The sequence below is a fragment of the Alnus glutinosa genome, chromosome 10 (genome assembly GCF_958979055.1).
Source record: "Alnus glutinosa chromosome 10, dhAlnGlut1.1, whole genome shotgun sequence".
NCBI classification, from domain to species: Eukaryota; Viridiplantae; Streptophyta; class Magnoliopsida; order Fagales; family Betulaceae; genus Alnus; species Alnus glutinosa.
In genome coordinates, this window is record NC_084895.1 from 10,232,988 (window position 1) to 10,251,300 (window position 18,313).

Genomic DNA, 18,313 nt, shown 5'->3' on the forward strand with positions numbered 1-18,313 from the left:
AAGAAGAATCAACAAGCTTTGACCCTTATTTATCAATGTTTGGATGAAGTTATGTTCAAGAAGGTGGCGAATGCAACCGCCTCCAAGCAAGTATGGAAGATTCTCCTGAACTCCTATCAATAAGTTGATAATGTGAAGAAAGTTCGCCTTCAAACATTAAGAGGCGAATTTGAAGTTTTTCAAATGAAAGAATCCGAGTCGATCGTGGATTATTTTTCAAGGGTGTTCCTATAGTAACTCAAAGAAAGTGATATGGAAAAAAGATTGGAGGATGTTCGAGTCATTGAAAAGATCATTCGTTCCTTGCAACAAAAATTTGACTATATTGTTGTCGCTGTTAAAGAGTCAAAAGATATAGAAACCATGAGTATTGATCAACTCATGGAATCTTTAAAAGCCCATGAAGAAAGGTCCAACAAGAAGAAGGAGGAGCCAAAGAGAACAAGGACGTGGACGAGGTCGTGGCCATGGTAGAGGGAAAGGAAGAAGCGGACATAATAGTTTCAATTACGGAGAGAAATGTCAAGCATCGAGAGGACGAGGAAGAAGAAATGATTTGAAGCAATATGGAAAAAGCTACAATAAATCTCAATTTAAATGTCATAATTGCCAAAAATATGATCATTATGCTTGGGAGTGTAAAAGCCACACTAACAATGTTGAAGAGAAAGTCAATTATGTTGAAAAGGATGAAGCAGAGCCTACTTTGTTGCTAGCTTATAGAGAAGGAGAAAGAGGAGAGAAGAACTTGTGGTATCTTGACAACGAGGCAAACAACCATATGTGTAAGGACATAAACAAACAAAAACAAATTTGTGGAGCTTGATGAATCAGTGTGCGGGAATGTTACTTTGGGAGACTTGTCTAAAGTTTCAATAAAAGGGAAAGATACAATCTTGCTTGAAAAATGGAGAACATCAATTTATTACAAATGTTTATTTCGTTCAAAGTATGAAAAGTAAAATTTTGAGCGTGGGACAACTCTTGGAGAAAGACTATAAATTCATAAGAAAAATCATAGTCTTTTACTAAGAGATGACTAAATAATTTGATAGCCAAAGTTACCAATGACAAGGAATAGAATTTTTCTAATAAATATTCAAATAGATTTGGCTAAATATCTCAAGACTTGATTGAAAGATTCGTTTTGGCTTTGGAATTTGAGGTTTGGACATGTAAATTTTGGCGGATTAAAATTGTTGGCATAGAAGAAGATGGTGACTGAGTTGCCTTCCATTAATCAACCGGATCAACTTTGTGAATGATGTCTGTTGGCAAATAATTCCGAAAGTGATTTGTATTTTGAGCTTATCATAGGGACCTCTGAGTTTATTTTGATATCAAAAATAGTTAATTGTAAATCATGTAAACCACGTGAACTAATTTTTTCATTTTTATTTTTTTGTATTAAGAGTGACACATGTGATCATTTTATTGATGTTGACATGAACATTAACATAATCTGTCAAGTGTTTTGACTGTAGGGACAAAATTGTTATTTTGGCCTACTTTGATGACATCTGCATTTTTTATATATTGCAACGAGCAATTTGTGATTTGGGCTAATTATAGGGACTGATTTTACATTTATCCAAATATATATATATATTTTTATTTTTATTCATTTTCGTCTTCTTTTTTCTTCATTCTTCCCCTTTTTCCCACACAAGCTTTTCCTTCTTCTCCTTTTCTTCAAACAAAGAGGGAGATGGAAGAAGGAGACCAAGAGAGCTGGAGAGAGAGAACTGGAGCGATTCTGAGAGAGAGCCGTGGTCGACAATGGCGCCGGAGTCCAGAGGGTCATGGCCCGACGCCGGTGAAGCCAAAGGGGTGTTTTTTCGGCGTTTTCTCTGTTTTTTTGGGTTTTTTTTTTTTTGGTATGTTTTGGTGTTTTGTTGGTATTTTTTGGTGATGCGGTTGATGAAGGATTTTTGGGGGATTTTTTGGGTTGGATTTCATGGGGGGAGGAAGGGGAAGATTTCGTTGGCCTTGAAGAAGTTTCCAGCGAGGGGAAAAAAAAAAAAAAAAAAAAATCCTACGAAGGCCAGGAAGAAAATACCAATGAGAAAAGAATAAAATAATAAAGTATGATTTTAGTGACGTGGGTTAGTTCCACGTGGCTAAAATTGCATATTTTTCTTATTTCTTTTTTTTTTTAAAAAAAAAAAAAGAAAAGAAAAAGAAATGCATTTTGCCACATGTGAGTGGCACGTGGCTAAAAGCCACGTCACTAAGTAACCACATGTATACAAAATACCACGTTGCTAACTGGCATTTAGCAACACCCTGAGTAGTCACGCATGATCCATGTGGTTAAATGCATGTGGCTAGTAGTTAGCAACGTGGATGATCCTCATCCACGTGGCTAACTGCATGTGGCTAAAAATCATGTTTTTTGTAGTGACAGTGTAATTTGATTGGTCACTTTAGCACACTTAAAAATTTAGAGAGTCATTCTAAAATCAGTTGTTAGTTCATAGGCCCTTTTTATATTTAACCCTTGATAAAAATATGGATAATTGCACCATTGGTCCCTGAGTTGGCCTAAATTACAAATCACTCCCTGTGGTACAAAAAGTTCAAGAGGGTTTCTATGGTAAACTACAATTATGAATTACTCCCTAAATCTATTTTCTGTCCACCAAATTAGCAAATTTCGTTATTTTGTCACATTACACCCAATAAAAAATCTACACGTGTCTATTATAATAATAAAAAATATGAATAAATGAAACTTAAAAAATATATATATATTTTTTTTAAAAAAAAAAATAGAAAATAGCAAAGGAGTGAGTACTGGGAGTGGCCCGGCCACATCTAGGGGTGCACATAAAGGGAGGCCTGGGGTGGCCGCGTACGTGTCGATTTCCTATTAGGTATGACGTGGCAAACTAATGGAATATGTTAATTTAGTGGACGAAAAATGGGTTCAGGAAGTGATTCATAATTATAGTTTACCACAAGGACCCTCCATAAACTTTTTGTACCACAAAGAGTGATTTATAATTTAGGTCAACCCCAAGGATCAGTGGCATAATTATCCTATAAAAATATTTGGGTTGAAAGTGAAGAAAGAAGAAAAAAGAAAAAAAGCAGTGACCGTCCGTTTTTTTATTAGTGTGTGCATTTGGCAGACTTACTAATAAGTTTTATTAAACCTTTACGCCAAAAGCATTGATGATAGGGTCAAATGAAATCTGCTATCAACTTCTTCTGCAAGTTTTTACAGTTTAAACACATGCTCTCGTGTGTGTCTCTTTTGCTCTGTAGTAGTTATTTCCCCGTGAGAGAGCGAAAAGTGAAAAATCTTGGTTTTTGAGGAGGAGGGAAGCACTATATGCTTCCCTCCTCCCATGGTGTTTTGTCTTTGTGTTTTTAGCAATTGGTAAGGTGTTTTATTTCTTAGGGCGACGTTGTCCTCTTGGAGAATAAGGTAGTGTTGTCTTGTCCTTTTTTGAGATGGAGATGTAGTTTTTGTGTTTTCGTTGTGGTTTTTCTTCAGAGGACACCCAATATGGGACGAATGGTTTCACAGTCCTGGGTGAAACGTGTTTGTTCCAGTGTGGTCAAGTAGGTAGAGGAGAAGTTTGCAGGTTGCCAAGCAGGGCAGATAGTAGATCCGATTCTAGGAGATGATGCTGGTGGAATAAACTACTCTAACAAAAATTGAAACAAATAAGATTTTCAACAATGAACTATTGCGTGAGTAGTAGTCTATCAACGTGAGGGAATGATAATGACAAATGGGATGAGATTGAAGATGTAGGTCAAACTCTCTTTAGCTCTTTGTCTTTCTCAAATGTGAATAGAAACAGTGTTACATTGTAGAATTAGAAAGCGGGTTTCTATTATGCAGGCGTTCACTCTCAACCGGGAGAGGGGGAACCACCTGCAAAAGGTAAGGGGTGGTTTGGGCACCCCAAGCTGGTGAAAGGGGGTGGCCAAGTCACCCCCATTTGGATGGCCACCCCCAATTGGACAAAGGTGGATGACCTACACCTCAAACTTCCTCCCTTCCTTGTTTTAAATTTTTTTCAATTTCACCCATCTGTTAGGATTTTTCGTTAAATTCTATCAAAATCTTTTAAATACCCTTTAAAAAAAAGAAAAAAAGAAAAAGGAAGTAGTATTCAAAGTATGAACAGTGAAACAACTCTAGTATTGTGTGATGAAGTTGTTCATTCATTGCTTATAAATTTCACATTGCTTGTTTCATGCGAACGTATCTCGATAGAGAAATGTTTAGTTTCATTGTTTAGTTCATTTCCATACACGAGATGTGCAAATTTACTATTAAATTTGTAGGACCACATGTGAGTTCAACAAAGTTAATGGCTGATTTGAAAAAAGGATGTGTAAGAGAATGACGATAAACACATTTGATATTGATATACGGTTTAGAAATACTTGTAATAATAAACTTGAATAGTTTTAATTTAAATATTTCGTAGTATATACTTCTACAATCTTTTCATAGGATCCAATAATTGTTGGCCCAATATTAATTAAATGGAATTGAAGTTTAACCATGACATTCCCACTCTTAAAGCAGTCAGACAGTTGAACTAAAGCATGATCATTTTAACAAACCATATAATGAGACAATCACATCGTTCCTGAGGAAACGTGTAATGAATATAATAGGTAAAGGATATCATGGTAATAATGAGCCTGATTGTTAATTAGTTATACACACCATTTTATCCAATTGTAATACGCACAATTTTATCTTGTTGGGCTTGGATTGTAACACATCTTATGGGTTTGGGTTAGTAGATTTGTTAGGAAATAGAAGGGGTATGTATAAAAGGCCAATGTATCAGTGGGTTGGGTTATCAAATTTGTAGAAGTATTTTGGAACTGTTTCTTGGAGCTAAGGGATGAGCTCGAATCACCCTGTAATGGAGTCCTACTGAACTCGAATCTAGTTCGAAACCTAGTCCGAAACAGATAAGTCAACTCAATCAAAATGAAGTTTCCAACCTTTACAGGTAAAAATCAGAATTAATGGCTTCTTATGGCAAACTAGTTCTTTAATTTTTATCGGATTCCAGTTTGGGACCGTATTCCAATAGTTGGATATCATATGAAGGGAGAAGCTGACATTTGGTTTACGAACCCTGAACGGTTTGGGATGATTGGGAGTTGAAAATCATTTGTGGGAAAATTGAAGTGCCACTTTCGAAAGGAAATGCAACAAGAGAAGGAAATGCAACAAGAAGAGGAAGCAAACCAAAAAGTGCAGCAACAGATTTTACGAAGGAGGCAAATTGATGAGGAATTACGCAAGGAGATGGAGAAATTGCACCAGGCGATGGAGAAATTGCGTGAGTGCTTCAGCAAAGGGGACAATTGTGTTGCAAGTTTGTAAGATGTTGCACAAGAAGAAGAGTGTTATAGGCCTGCTAGAGGAGATAGTTGGAAGACTTCCTGCAGCCCATAATGACGAAGGGGATCCGGGTAACATAAAGGTACAGCCTAGAGTGATGGAAGAAATTCGGTAGCAGCGGGGATCTTCTCCGAGCTTCTAGAATAAATCCACCTCATCTATATTAAATTACTGTGTTAGCCCTATAAGGGTGCACCTAGAAGCATCTTTTAGTTTTGTATTCCTTTTGTTGGTTAGTCGTTCAATTGGAGGGAAGAGTTGGCAATCGGTTAGAATATATTCTAACCAATTAGCTTATTTAAAGGGGGGGAAAGAGGATAGCTTGAGGAGACTAAGAATTGATTGAATTGTTCCCATTTTGAGAGATCAGGCCTCTCTAAGAGCCCTCCTCTATACTCAGTACAATCCAACTTCCATTCAAATTGCAAATTCTCATTTCACTCTAAAAACAGCCTTTACAAGTGGTATCCAGAGCCATTCCTTCTTACCCATTGCTTCCGCCTTGTCCCTCCCTTACCCGAAAATTTTTCTCCACTCATGGCTGACGGTACTCGTCTCGCCCACCTCACTGAATCCCTCAAAACTTGCCATGACCACAACGCCCAACAAGAATCCACCAATGTGGCAGTCCAACAGCAGTTGACTGAGCTCACAGAGATGTTCAGCACGTTTGTGGCTACTCAACCCAGACAGCCGCCTGAGCAACCGCCTCCAACCACTACCTTATCACCTTCCTTTTGTTCCTGGCCATGCTAACCATCGCATCCCTGGCCGTGAGGTTCGTGCTGGCCTGAAGGGAAGTGGGGATCATCCTCCTCCTCGAGACCTTCATCGTCCCTTAGGCCCTGATGGTTGGGACATGCATGATGACCGCCAATTTCGGGTTGAGGATGATTTTCTTGATCACCACCGCGAGGATCATTTGTTCCACACTCGTCCTTTCCGTTTGGAGTTTCTGCGGTTCGAGGTGATAATCTTGCCAATTGGTCTTACAAGGAGAACCAGTTTTTTTAGTACTATCAGACTCCTTTGTATCACCGTATCTACATGGCCTCCTTCCACATGGAGGGTGAGGCACTTATTTGGTTTCAGGACGTAGATGATGCTAGCCTGTTTCCCACTTGGGAGGCTTTTCTCCAAGCCATGCTCACCCGTTTTGGGCCAACTTATGATGATCCAATGGAATCCTTGATGCGGCTTTGTCAAGTTTCCACGGTGGCCGAGTATATGTCTTAGTTTGAGGCTCTGTCCAATCAGTTACGGGGAATTTCCAAACAAAACAGACTCAGCTGCTTTCTTAGCGGGCTAAAGGATGATATCCGCCTGCCCGTAAGGATGTTACACTCGCCTAACTTTGGGGCAGCTTTTGGGTTGGCCAAATTGCAGGAAGAGTACCTCTTTACTTCCCGAAAATCACTCCACTCTTCCTCTTCATCCTTCTCTTTCGGCCACCAACACTCTTAGGGACAGTCCAGCAGGTCTCCGAGCTCCTCTCAGCCTCACACTTCGGGCAATCTGGCCTTGCCTACCAAAGCTGCTTCCGTGCTACCCATCCAACATATTTCCCCTGCTCAGATGAAGGAGAGACGTGACAAGGGCCTCTATTACTACTGCGATGACAGGTGGCTACCAGGGCATAAATGTAAGTCTCCAAGGTTATTCCTCATGTCCGGGTTGGAATTACCTCATGATGAACCCTCTGAAGAGGTTTACTATAACTCTACCGATATAGTTGATTCGGTGCCAGAGTTTGATCTCGAGGAGTGCAAGGATCCTGAAATTTCCATCAATGCAATTTCAAGTTCTTCGGGGTCCAAGTCCATGTGTTTAGTGGTCGTGGTTCAGTCTTAGGTGGTGAGCCTTCTCATTGATTCAGGAAGTACACCTTCCCATTATCTCAACTCCTAGGCTGCAGGTGAAAATCGCCAATGGGGATACTATCCAGTGTTTTGGTTGTGTCCCAGCTGTATCTCTCAAGGTGCAAAGTCATCGTATTCGGGCTGAGTTCTACCTCATTTCCTTAGGGGGATGTGACATGGTCCTCGGGGTTCAGTGGTTGCAAACCCTTGGACCGGTTCTTTGGGACTTTTCCCTTATGACTCTGAAGTATTCTTATGGGGGTGTTCTTGCTCTGTTACAAGGATTGGGGTCTATGGAGTTATCCATGGAGGATGGGGGTCATTTTCTTAAATCGGATGCTTCTACCAATAAAGGGTTTTTACTTAAACTCATATTTGGCAATTCAGACCAATCATTCCCGCCATACCCACCTGCTATTAAATCCCTTCTTCTTACCTATAAATCTGCCTTTGCTGAACCCATTGACCTACCACCCTCTCGTGCCCATGACTACAAAATTCCGTTAACCTCTTCCACCCCATTCAATGTTTGGGCTTACCGTTACCCTTACTTCCAAAAGGCTGAAATTGAAAAACTTATCCAAGAAATGTTGCTCTCAGGTGTCATTCGCCCTAGCCAAAGCCCATTGTCTGCCCCTGTCCTTCTGGTCCGCAAGCTGGATGGTAGTTGGCATTTGTACGTTGACTACCGGGCCCTTAATCACAAGACCATCAAGGACAAATTTTTGATTCCAATCATTGACGAATTGCTTGATAAACTCCATGGGGCGGTGGTTTTTTCCAAGTTGGATTTACGTTCCGGGTATCACCAAATTCGAATGCATCCGGTTGACATTCCTAAGACAGCGTTCTGGACCCACAAGGGATATTATGAGTTCCTCGTCATGCCCTTCAGCCTTACAAATGCATCAGCCACTTTCCAAGGCCATATGAACGACATCTTCAAACTATTTCTCCGACGCTTTGTTCTCGTCTTTTTTGATGACATATTGATCTACAGTAGCTCTATGATTGATCATTTACTCCATTTGCAAACTTGTGCTGCAGGTTCTGGTTCAACATCACTTGTTTGCAAAACTTTCAAAATGTCGGTTTGCTGAATTCGAAATTGAGTATTTGGGCCACTTGATTTCACAGCATGGGGTGTGGGCAGACCCTTCCAAATTTTACGCTATGGTTTCTTGGCCTTTTCCATGTTCCATTAAAGCCTTGTGTGGATTTTTAGGCCTCACCGGTTATTACCGGAAGTTCATCTGCAATTATGGCTTAATTGTAGCTCCTTTGATGAGCCTGTTAAAGAAGAACTCTTTTGTGTGGTCTCTTGAAGCTACACAGGCTTTTGAAGCTCTCGAATTGGCAGCCACTTGCCCACCAATTCTTCGCCTCCCAGACTTTTCCCAACCCTTTGTCATCGAGTGTGATGCAAGAGGCACAGGGTTGGGCACAGTTTTAATGCAAGATGGACGACCTCTTGCTTTCCTTAGTAAAGATTTGAAAGGCCGCACACTCCTTCTTTCCACCTATGAGAAGGAGCTTCTCGCCTTTGGTCACCGCTATTCAGAAGTGGCGTCTTTACTTGCTTGGGCATCCTTTTATTGTTCGTATTGACCACTAGGCCATAAAGTTTCTCTTGGAGCAGCAAGTCGGAACCATGGCTCAGTAGCGTTGGTTGTCAAAGCTCCTCAGGTACAACTTTTTCATTGAGTTTAAAAGTGGCCAGGACAACAAGGTAGCTGACGCTTTATCAAGGCAAGGAGATGATGGTGGCTTTGCCCAGGAGAAATTCTTGGTCTCTTTGATTTCCTTTCCCACCCCGGATTGGATTGCTAACTTAAAATCCTCTTACACTGGTGACAAGAAAGCCCAGGCTGTTTTAGAAGAATTACGAAATGGTATTCCCACTTCTAGTGGATTCACTCTCCAGCAAGGCTTACTTCTCTACAAAGGTCGTCTCTGGCTTGTCAAGGGATCCCCTTTTCAACATCAAATTTTAGAGTTCATTCACTCTAATCCAACAGCCGGTCATTCGGGGTATCATAAAACCCTTGCCCGTGCTAAGACCAACTTCATTTGGAAAGGGATGAAATCCGACATCAGGGCTTTTGTTCGTGACTACTAGGTGTGCCAAGAGAATAAGCACGAGACCGTTTTATCGGTGAGTCTCCTACATCCCTTACCTATTCCCTCCCAGGTGTGGTCAAATATCTCTCTTGATTTCATTGAAGGTCTCCCAAAGTCTCAAGGCTTTTCGGTTATTTTGGTGGTTGTAGACCGATTGACCAAGTATGGCCATTTCATTCCGTTGGCTTATCCTTTTTCGGCAGCGCAAGTAGCTCAAGTGTTTGTTGCCACTATTTTCAAATTGCATGGTATGCTGTCTACCATTGTCTCGGATAAAGACCCTACATTTACAAGCTCATTTTGGCGAGAGCTTTTCCGCTTATAGGGCAGCACCTTGGCCTTCAGCTTAGCTTACCACCCACAGTCGGATGGACAAACAGAGGCCCTCAATAAGTGCCTCGAAACTTACCTTCGCTGCTATGCGGGGGCCAAACCTAATGCTTGGAGCACTTGGCTACCTTTGGCTGAGTGGTGGTACAATACCAGCCACCACTCATCCACAGGGTACACTCCCTTTAAAGCGGTATGCGGCTATGCGCCACAAGCCCTCCTATCCTATGTGCTGGGCACGGAGGCCAATTTGGCCGTTGATTCCTAGTTACGGGATCGTACGACGATGCTTACATTGCTCAAAGAACATTTACACCACGCCCAAAATCGCATGAAAACTTATGTAGACAAAAATTGATCTGATCGTCAATTTAATGTTGACGATTGGGTGTACCTAAGGCTCCAACTGTACAGACAGAAATTCGTGGCCATGCGGAAACATCTCAAACTCTCGCCCCCTTTTTTTGGACCCTTTAAGGTTTTGACCAGGATTGGCACTGTGGCTTACTGACTGGACCTTCCGCCAGAATCTCGCCTACATCCTGTTTTTCATGTCTCTTTCTTGAAGAAAAAACTAGGTCTGTCTTTATCCCCGTTATCCACCTTGCCTCCTGTGGACAATAACGACAAAATTTGTTCGAAATCGGAGCTCATTGTGGATTGTCGCATGGTCAAACGCTAGGGCCGGGCAACGACGAAAGTGTTAGTCTATTGGCGGGGTGCTTCAGCTGAAGATGATACTTGGGAGCTCTTATGGACCCTGCAGGAACAGTACCAGCACCTTGTGGGCAAGGTGCTCTAATGGGGGAGGGCTTGTTATGGGCCTGCTAGAGGAGATAGCTGGAGGACTTCTTGTAGCCCATAATGACGAAGGGGATCCGGGTAACAGAAAGGTACAGCCCAGAGTGATGGAAGAAATTCGGTGACAGGGGGGATCTTCTCCGAGCTTCTAGAATAAATCCACCTCATCTATGTTAAATTACTGCGTTAGCCTTGTAACGGTGCCCCTAGAAGCATCTTTTAGTTTTGTATTCCTTTTGTTGGTTAGTTGTTCAATTGAAGGGAAGAGTTGGCAATCGGTTAGAATATATTCTAACCGATTGGCTTATTTAAAGGGGGGGGGGGGGGGGGAAAGAGGATAGCTGGAGGAGACTAAGAATTGATTGAATTGTTCACATTTTGAGAGATTGGGCCTTTCTAAGAGCCCTCCTCTATACTCAGTACAATCCAGCTTCCAATCAAATTGCAAATTCTCATTTCACTCTAAAAACAGCCTTTACAAAGAGTATGAAGATGAACAGTTAGAACATTTTGGTGAGAAAAATCAAGAACAAGAAATGAGAAACTCAAGAACATAAATGTAAATTCCGAGATTCAAGTGGAATCAGTTGAAGAGGAAACTCAAGAACCAAAAGAAGAACAAGAATCAATGGAACAAAGAGATATCAAGGATTTTCAAGAACTTGAAATTTTGGAAGAAGGCAGAAACATATTATCTAAAGAAAGAAAGACAATTGAAAAGTTAGAAATGTTTGGTGTTCCGAAATATCTTCAAAACCCTTAAGAGAACGAATATGCGGCTTCTGATTCTCAAATGGAACTCGTGGAAAAAGAACTTCAAGAACAAAAAGAGATCAAGAGCATACCTAAGCCGTTAAGGCTTGAAACCTTAGAGGGTGTCGACGATCAAATGACGCCAAGCTTCAATGAAGTTGATTCCAAGATTAGGGCCAAGATTTCCAAGGAGGTGCAATTGAAGACCTTAGGCAATTAGTGTCGCGTTGATTTTGTGACCAAAGGTGCAATTGAAATATTTGTTTGGTAGGTAATTGTGTTTTGAAATATTTGTTTGAATAGTAGTAAAAAGTGATTAATGTGATATAAAATTTGAGAATATTTTATAGAAAAGTGAAAAAGTTTTATTTTGTAGTAAGTTTTTTTTTTTTATTTAAATAATAATAAAAAATTATTTATGTAATGTAAAAAGTGTATAAAAATTAATATATTTTTAATTTGAATTTTTTGAGAGAACTATACAGAAATAGAAGGAGAGTTATAATGAATTGCCAGACAAGCTTTCGATTTGTTGGAGCACAATGTTGGAAATTCTTTTCCAAAGAGGGAGATACCTTATGATGCGGCTAAGGTGGTTGATAAAAAGCTGGAAATAAAGTTGATTAGTGGTGTCTTCTTCTTTTGGGGTGGCAAATGGAGCTTTGATCCAGTTAAAAAAATCCTTATTCTTTGAGTGCGGGTGCTGGATTTTTGATAGGAATCAAGAGCTGCATCGGTGCCAGGAAACGAAGCAGAAGAGTGTGATGCACATTTTGCGCCTGTTTGTGTTTCAGTCCTTAAGGAAGATTGGGTGATTTTTGTTATGTGGAAGCATATATGGCATTGGAAGAATTTGTATGTGATTTGCCGGGTGTTCAACCAGACTGAATTGGAGAAACATGGGCATTTGTCTTGTAAGAGGAATGACGAAGAACTTGCTGTTTGAAAAATTGAAAGGTTGTCATCGAGCTGCGCGAAAACATGCGTGAAGTAGATTGTAGTGACGAGAACAGTACAAAGCTGATAAAGAAGATGTATCTCGAGCCTTTAAGTGGCAGAGCTAACAAGGGTTAAAACGTGTCATGTGCGTGTGGGCTTTGGTCTAATTGGAATCAGAATGCACGGGTGTGATTTAATGGCATGTCAGTAACGTGGGTGAAGAACCTGCATATGTGGCTATGAGCATGGGTTGGAGTGCACTGCTGCTGCAAGGTCAAGCTTTGGCTTAAATCAATTGTAAGACGTAAAATGCCAAATGGTGGAAGACAGCTGAGGCGCATTATAGAAGTTCAGAGGACAGGCTGCGTTTATGTGTCAATAAGATAGGCGTTTTCCGATGATTGGTTGCAGTAGTGGAGTTTTAAACCCACACCTTGTGGGCAAGGTATTTTGAAGGGATGGGGTAGTGTAATGAATATAATAGGTAAAGGATATATTGGTAATAATGAGCCTAATTATTGATTAGTTATACGCACCGTTTTATCCAATTGTAATACGCACAATTTTATTTTGTTGGGCTTGGATTGTAACACATCTTATGGGTTTGGGTTAGTAGAATTATTAGGAAATAGAAGGGGTACAAAAGGCCAATGTATAAGTGGGTTGGGTTATCGAATTTGTAGAAGTGTTTTAGAATTGTTTCTTGGAGCTAAGGGATGAGCACGAATTACCCTCTAATGGAGTCCTGCTGAACTCGAATCAGCCTATCTTTTAATAATTCAAAACAATTTCATTTCTTTCTCTACCCATTTCTAATCTTCCATCACAAATATGTCTACAAACATTACAAAAAGAAACATTTTCAGTACACCTCACACCAACTATTATTGGATCTAGCATCCAGGGCATGCAACTACAGAACTCTTTCATGAAAACATAGCATTTCTCTTTATACAAAATGCAAAGGAAAACATTGATGCAAAAATGAAGCAGTTACTTACAGGTTTAGACGACGGACTGTCTTCCCAATTATAACCCAAGCTCGTAAGTCTGTCCCATTTTGCAATACGGTTTTTAATTAGTAAACAAACTTCAATATTTAAAGAAATGGTGAGATATATCTATATCCACGACCCCAGTGCCTTGGTGGACTCGATCAACAAATATGCCAACAACAAAAATAACCAAAAATAAATAAATAAATAAAAAATTCTACTTCAAGAAGACTTGGTCGTGACCAAGCTGGCATGCACCAATCCACGTTGTAGCAGTTAAGGCTTTTTTTTTTTTCTAATTGTAGCAGTTGAGACTTGAGAGTCTTGTTTTGTAGCAAGTTTTTACTTTGTCATTACTAAGACCAACTTGCTCACCTGCAGTTATTCAATAGACTAAAATAGATGAAATTTGCTTAATTTCAATTCTCTCTAATTCTTTATATATTGCCCTGGCTTAATTGGTTGAAGCAACACTAGATTCCACCTACCGGCCACAACTACTAAAACTTTTACTTTAGAGAAGACTTTGAGCGGAATTGTCGCGAAGACTTTGATATCCAAGCAAATAACCTCATTTCTTAATTCTACGTTCGATCAGCCTCGTTTAATTGGATTTATCCTTTAATTAGCAAATTTCTTAATCTGTTTTGGATTTTTTTTTTTTTTTTCAAATTGCTCCTAAACAATTAAAACAGTCATGCAACTGATAGTTCACGTGCTTCAATTCTGTATCCAAAACACAACCATGCATTCAGGTTCAACCACTTAATTACTTAGTACAGTATCTGTTAAACAAAGGTTTACATTTATGAAAACATAAAATTTGATTAAATAAATAATTACAGTTACAGGGTTGTTGGACGAAGTACTATCTTCCAAAACTGACGCTTTTTTTTTTTGTTTTTCCTAAGAAAAAAAAATCGCTTCCTAGTCTCATGCAAAATATTAGAACTATAGCTAACAAATCATAGAACATAAATCATTTGAAGACTGCGTTTTTTAAAATTGTGATTTGAAAATGTAAAAAATTTGCTTTTTCAAATTGCAGATAAGATGATATTTTTTTGAAAACGCAAAATTTTAAAGGTTAATTTACAATTTTAAAAGGATAAATTGTCATTTTGTCAAACGTTTAACTGCGTTTTTAAATATCATTTTTTTTTTCAAATCGCATATTTTAAAATCGTTATTTTAAATTGTTCTTTTTAAAATCGCTAATTCAAACAGACCCTAATACTCATTCTGTTGTCGACATTATAAGGTGGATCGGAGCTTCCCATACTTTTAACAATGAACTTCTGCCCGCACCTGCTCCTCTTGCCCTCTTGCATTAAGTGAGAATGATTAATAAAATCTGCTCCATCTTGAACCGGCCATATTTTCCTTGTCATCAACGCCATTAGTTCTAACTTACTCTTGTCTACTTTGTAAGTCATCCATATATCCAGGATGAGGATGCACATGAATTCTTACTAGTCAAAATGGCTTTTCTGTGTCATTAATTAATTACTACATAATACACCCCTTACATCGATCTCTGGTTGACGAACAACTCCAAGTATATACATATGACATAAAGGATTAGAAACTATACCTCTCTTGAAGAGATTTTCTTCTCTTGGCAGAAAATTGTTGCAAGCTTTCCACAAGTGTACGTATTTTAACCGCATCAGGTACATGCATCTACCAAATATTCTTCCATTCGTACGCTATTTGATTCAGAGAGTTTTGACAGCCAATTCTTTATTTTTTTTTTTTTACTTAATTAATATTTTGGCTAAGCGGTCTACCAAACAGGTGCATATCTTCTTTATTTTGCCTTAATTTACAGTGTCTGGACAGCCAATTGTTCATAATTCTTCCCTTTGCTTCATTTTCTTGGCTTATTCCTTATTTGTTTTCAAAAAAAAAAAATCTACTAAAAAATATTTTAGGACCTATATATATTTAAGTTGTACATATTCAATGGTAAATTTCAAAAAGAACTATAAAAAAGATGGACAAGAGTTAGAAGAATAACATATTCTAGGTGTTTTGGCTCTGTTTTTAGGGGTGGCTGCCGGTTGGGCAACCACCCTCGGCACCTGGGGGAGGCTGCGCGCCACCCCCTTCACTATTTTCTATTTTTTTTTAAAAAAAAAAAGTAATAATAATTTTTTAGTCTCATTTGTTTATATTTTTTTTTATTGTAATAGATACATATTGATTTTTTATTAGGTATGACGTGACAAATTAATAGAATCTATTAATTTAATGAATGAAAAACGAATTCACATAGTAATTCGTAATTATAGTATATATCATGCAAATTGCTTGAGCATTGGGGTTTACTCGTAGAAAATAAGTCTTTCAAATAAAATCTCCCAACTTGCTTTGTCTGATTTATCATTTATCTGGGGAGATCAAGTTTGACATCACGGATGATTATTCTAGAGTAACCGATGGAGGAAGTCAATGAATTAATTAACCTCCCTCTCTCTCTCTCTCTCTCTCTCTCTCTCTGAATTTGCAAGCGAGACACGAGATCTTGCCATCTTCTCCGCAAAATAAATCATGCAAATAAAAGTGGGGTTTTAATTTCGACGTCTGAAATAAGTGAAGGGAATTGCAATATTCCAATGCAATTTAAGGGGAAAAAAAATAGGAAAAATATAAAATTAGTATGATGCTTTTAAAAATTTGTTTCTAGGGCGTGCTGAGGAGTCAGGACTACTTTGTTAGGTCCAACAAATTAAAGTGAACCCACATGCCATGCACCCCGGAAAAAGACCTCCACGACCTCAATTTAATGGAGCAATGGTAGGAACTACTTTTTTGTCTTCTTTTTATTCTCTAAATATAGTTTTTAAAAGTGCTATTAACTTTTGGATGGATTAATGATTATTATTGAATTTTGATATAATTCTAATTTTAAAATCACAATAATTTTGAGAGGATAAAAAAAAAAAAAAAAAAAATTGATTGATAACTTACTCCAATTTAAAAGAGTCCCACCATGGCATTAGCGATGAACATGCTGATGTTGAACGATTGCTGCTGAAAGTTTTACAGTCCAGCTGAACGCTACCATATCAGAGCGTATGCATTGAGGAGAACAGGACACCACAATTGGACTTAGCATCTCCCTGCCACTCGGCGGTATGGAAACATTTTAAATAAAAGAAGGGCAATTAAGGAAATAGGCCAAAAAGACATCATAGTATATTTGAAATAAAAGTAGAGCATTTCCGTAATTCACCAAAAAAAAAAAATTAAGAGTATATTTTTTTATTTTTTATTTTTTAAGAATAAGCACCTCACGTAATGTTTCTTACATGATGGAGAGCACATTATTTTGAAAATATAGTGAGCCACCTGGCCTTAGTTTTTTTTAAATATATATATATATATATATATGAAGCTACAGGAATGATGCCTTTTTTTTTTTTTTTCCTAAATAATAACGCCTTCTTTTAAAGAAGAGAAATGCTACTCTATATACCACAATCCCATTCTTATCCCACCGGTCCTACATAGGCTTCACGTCAACCCGTTTAACTAATCAGGTAAAAAATGTGTCATAAACAGGTTACGGGTCATAAATGAGTTAAGAATTTTGAATTGTTCACATTTTTGTTAGGCGATCTTTTGACTTTAACCTCTTGAATAACTCCAAGCTTTGTGATTGTCGTTTTAAGACGAAAAAATACAATGTTTTCTCTCTTGAAAGAGTGTTTCCAACACTTCTATACCCTTTAGGAAACTATATTAACTTTTCGCATCATAATTGCTTTTATAATCATTATCCTACTCATTCTCCTTTAGTTGTTATATATATCTCCATTGAATTTATCAACATTTAACACCATTTCACATTTAAAATTTAATTCTCTAATTTTGAAGCAGAGTGTTACATTAAAGACGCAGCCTACCCCGCGCATTTAGTCGATGTTCAACCCAGCTAGGCCTTATGAAGTGGCCTAACATGCGCACCTAGCATCGGCTCAACCCAGCTAGGACTTAAAGACATGGCCTAACCCGTGACCCTAGCCTTGGCCCTTAACTCAGCTAATCCTTAAAGACGCAACCTAACCTTGCACGACTAGCCTCAACTCAACCTGGCTAGGCTTTAAAGAAGTGGCCTAACCTGCGCATCCTCAAGACGCGGCTTACCTGTTCATCGCAAGCACAAATCTTAGCTAGCTTGTGCTTGCGATGAACAAAAATCTGTCATATAAACCCCAAAATTCTCTGCCATTTGACACAAAACGAAGATGAAATCTAAGACCCATAATTTCGTTTCCAATAACGCAGTAATTAATCAAACGATCGAATCAATTCGCGTAATTTTACCTGGAGCTTCCTTGAGCTCTCCTTGGAGTTCTCGATCCGACACGTCGTCTATTGTACGTGTTGACGTCGGCCTGAAGAAGAGGCTTTGGCCGGAAACTTGTGCTGGTCCTTGAGACCTTTAAGGAGAAACCCATAGTGGAGGGTTCTTAGAAATTGAGGTCTTAGGGTGGTGTTTGGATCCTAGGAAAGTAGAGGAAAATAAAAGAAGAGAAGGATGGAAAGTTCAGAAAGTATTTGGGGAAAAACAAAAACCCCAAACGCATGGGTGTGCTGGAGCGTCGTCGAGAAGAATCAGGAAAGGGGAAGGAAGTGAATGCGAGAGGAAAGTGAAGAAGGGGGAGAGAGAAAAGTGAAGAAGTGAGAAAGGTGGAAAAGGAAATGAAAAATGATAAAATATTTAATAGATGACGAAATTTGTGAGTCAAATTTGGGATGAAATTCTGATAAGAAATAAAATAGAGAAATTATAGAGAGTTTGTTGAACTGGACTTTTTTAGTTTTTCACTAATTTAGTGAAAATTTTGAAATAGAGAACTCACTAAGGATGCTCTCACTCAACTTGTTGCATAAGAAGAAAAAAAATTGAAATCTCTCTCTAGATCTCTCTAGACTCTCTCTCTCTCATACCAAGCTCGCTCTCACTTTTTGCCAAAAAATCTCTCCCTCGCAGGAAACGCTCCTCCCTATTGGAAAAGCTAGCTCTCCATTTTTACCGGAAAATCACTCCCTTACTCGAAACGCTCATCTCTCACCAGAAACGCTCATCTCTTACTGGAAACGCTCCTTTCTAGCAG

The 18,313-nt window shown here is 38.8% G+C and overlaps 1 protein-coding gene across 4 annotated transcripts in view; it reads right to left on the minus strand.

The window, feature by feature from the left end:
- The window catches only part of LOC133879892 (uncharacterized), a 40,334-nt gene extending 22,456 nt beyond the window's left edge, over positions 1-17,878 (minus strand). For 3 of the 4 annotated variants that reach the window (XM_062318703.1, XM_062318701.1, XM_062318702.1), the window contains exon 1: positions 13,194-13,328. The gene's annotated coding sequence lies outside the window, so the exon portion shown is untranslated. Of the gene's footprint in view, positions 1-13,193; positions 13,329-16,160; positions 16,313-17,519 lie in introns of those variants that run through there. The other variant, XM_062318700.1, reaches the window with a different exon arrangement.
- Positions 17,879-18,313: the final 435 nt, after the last annotated feature.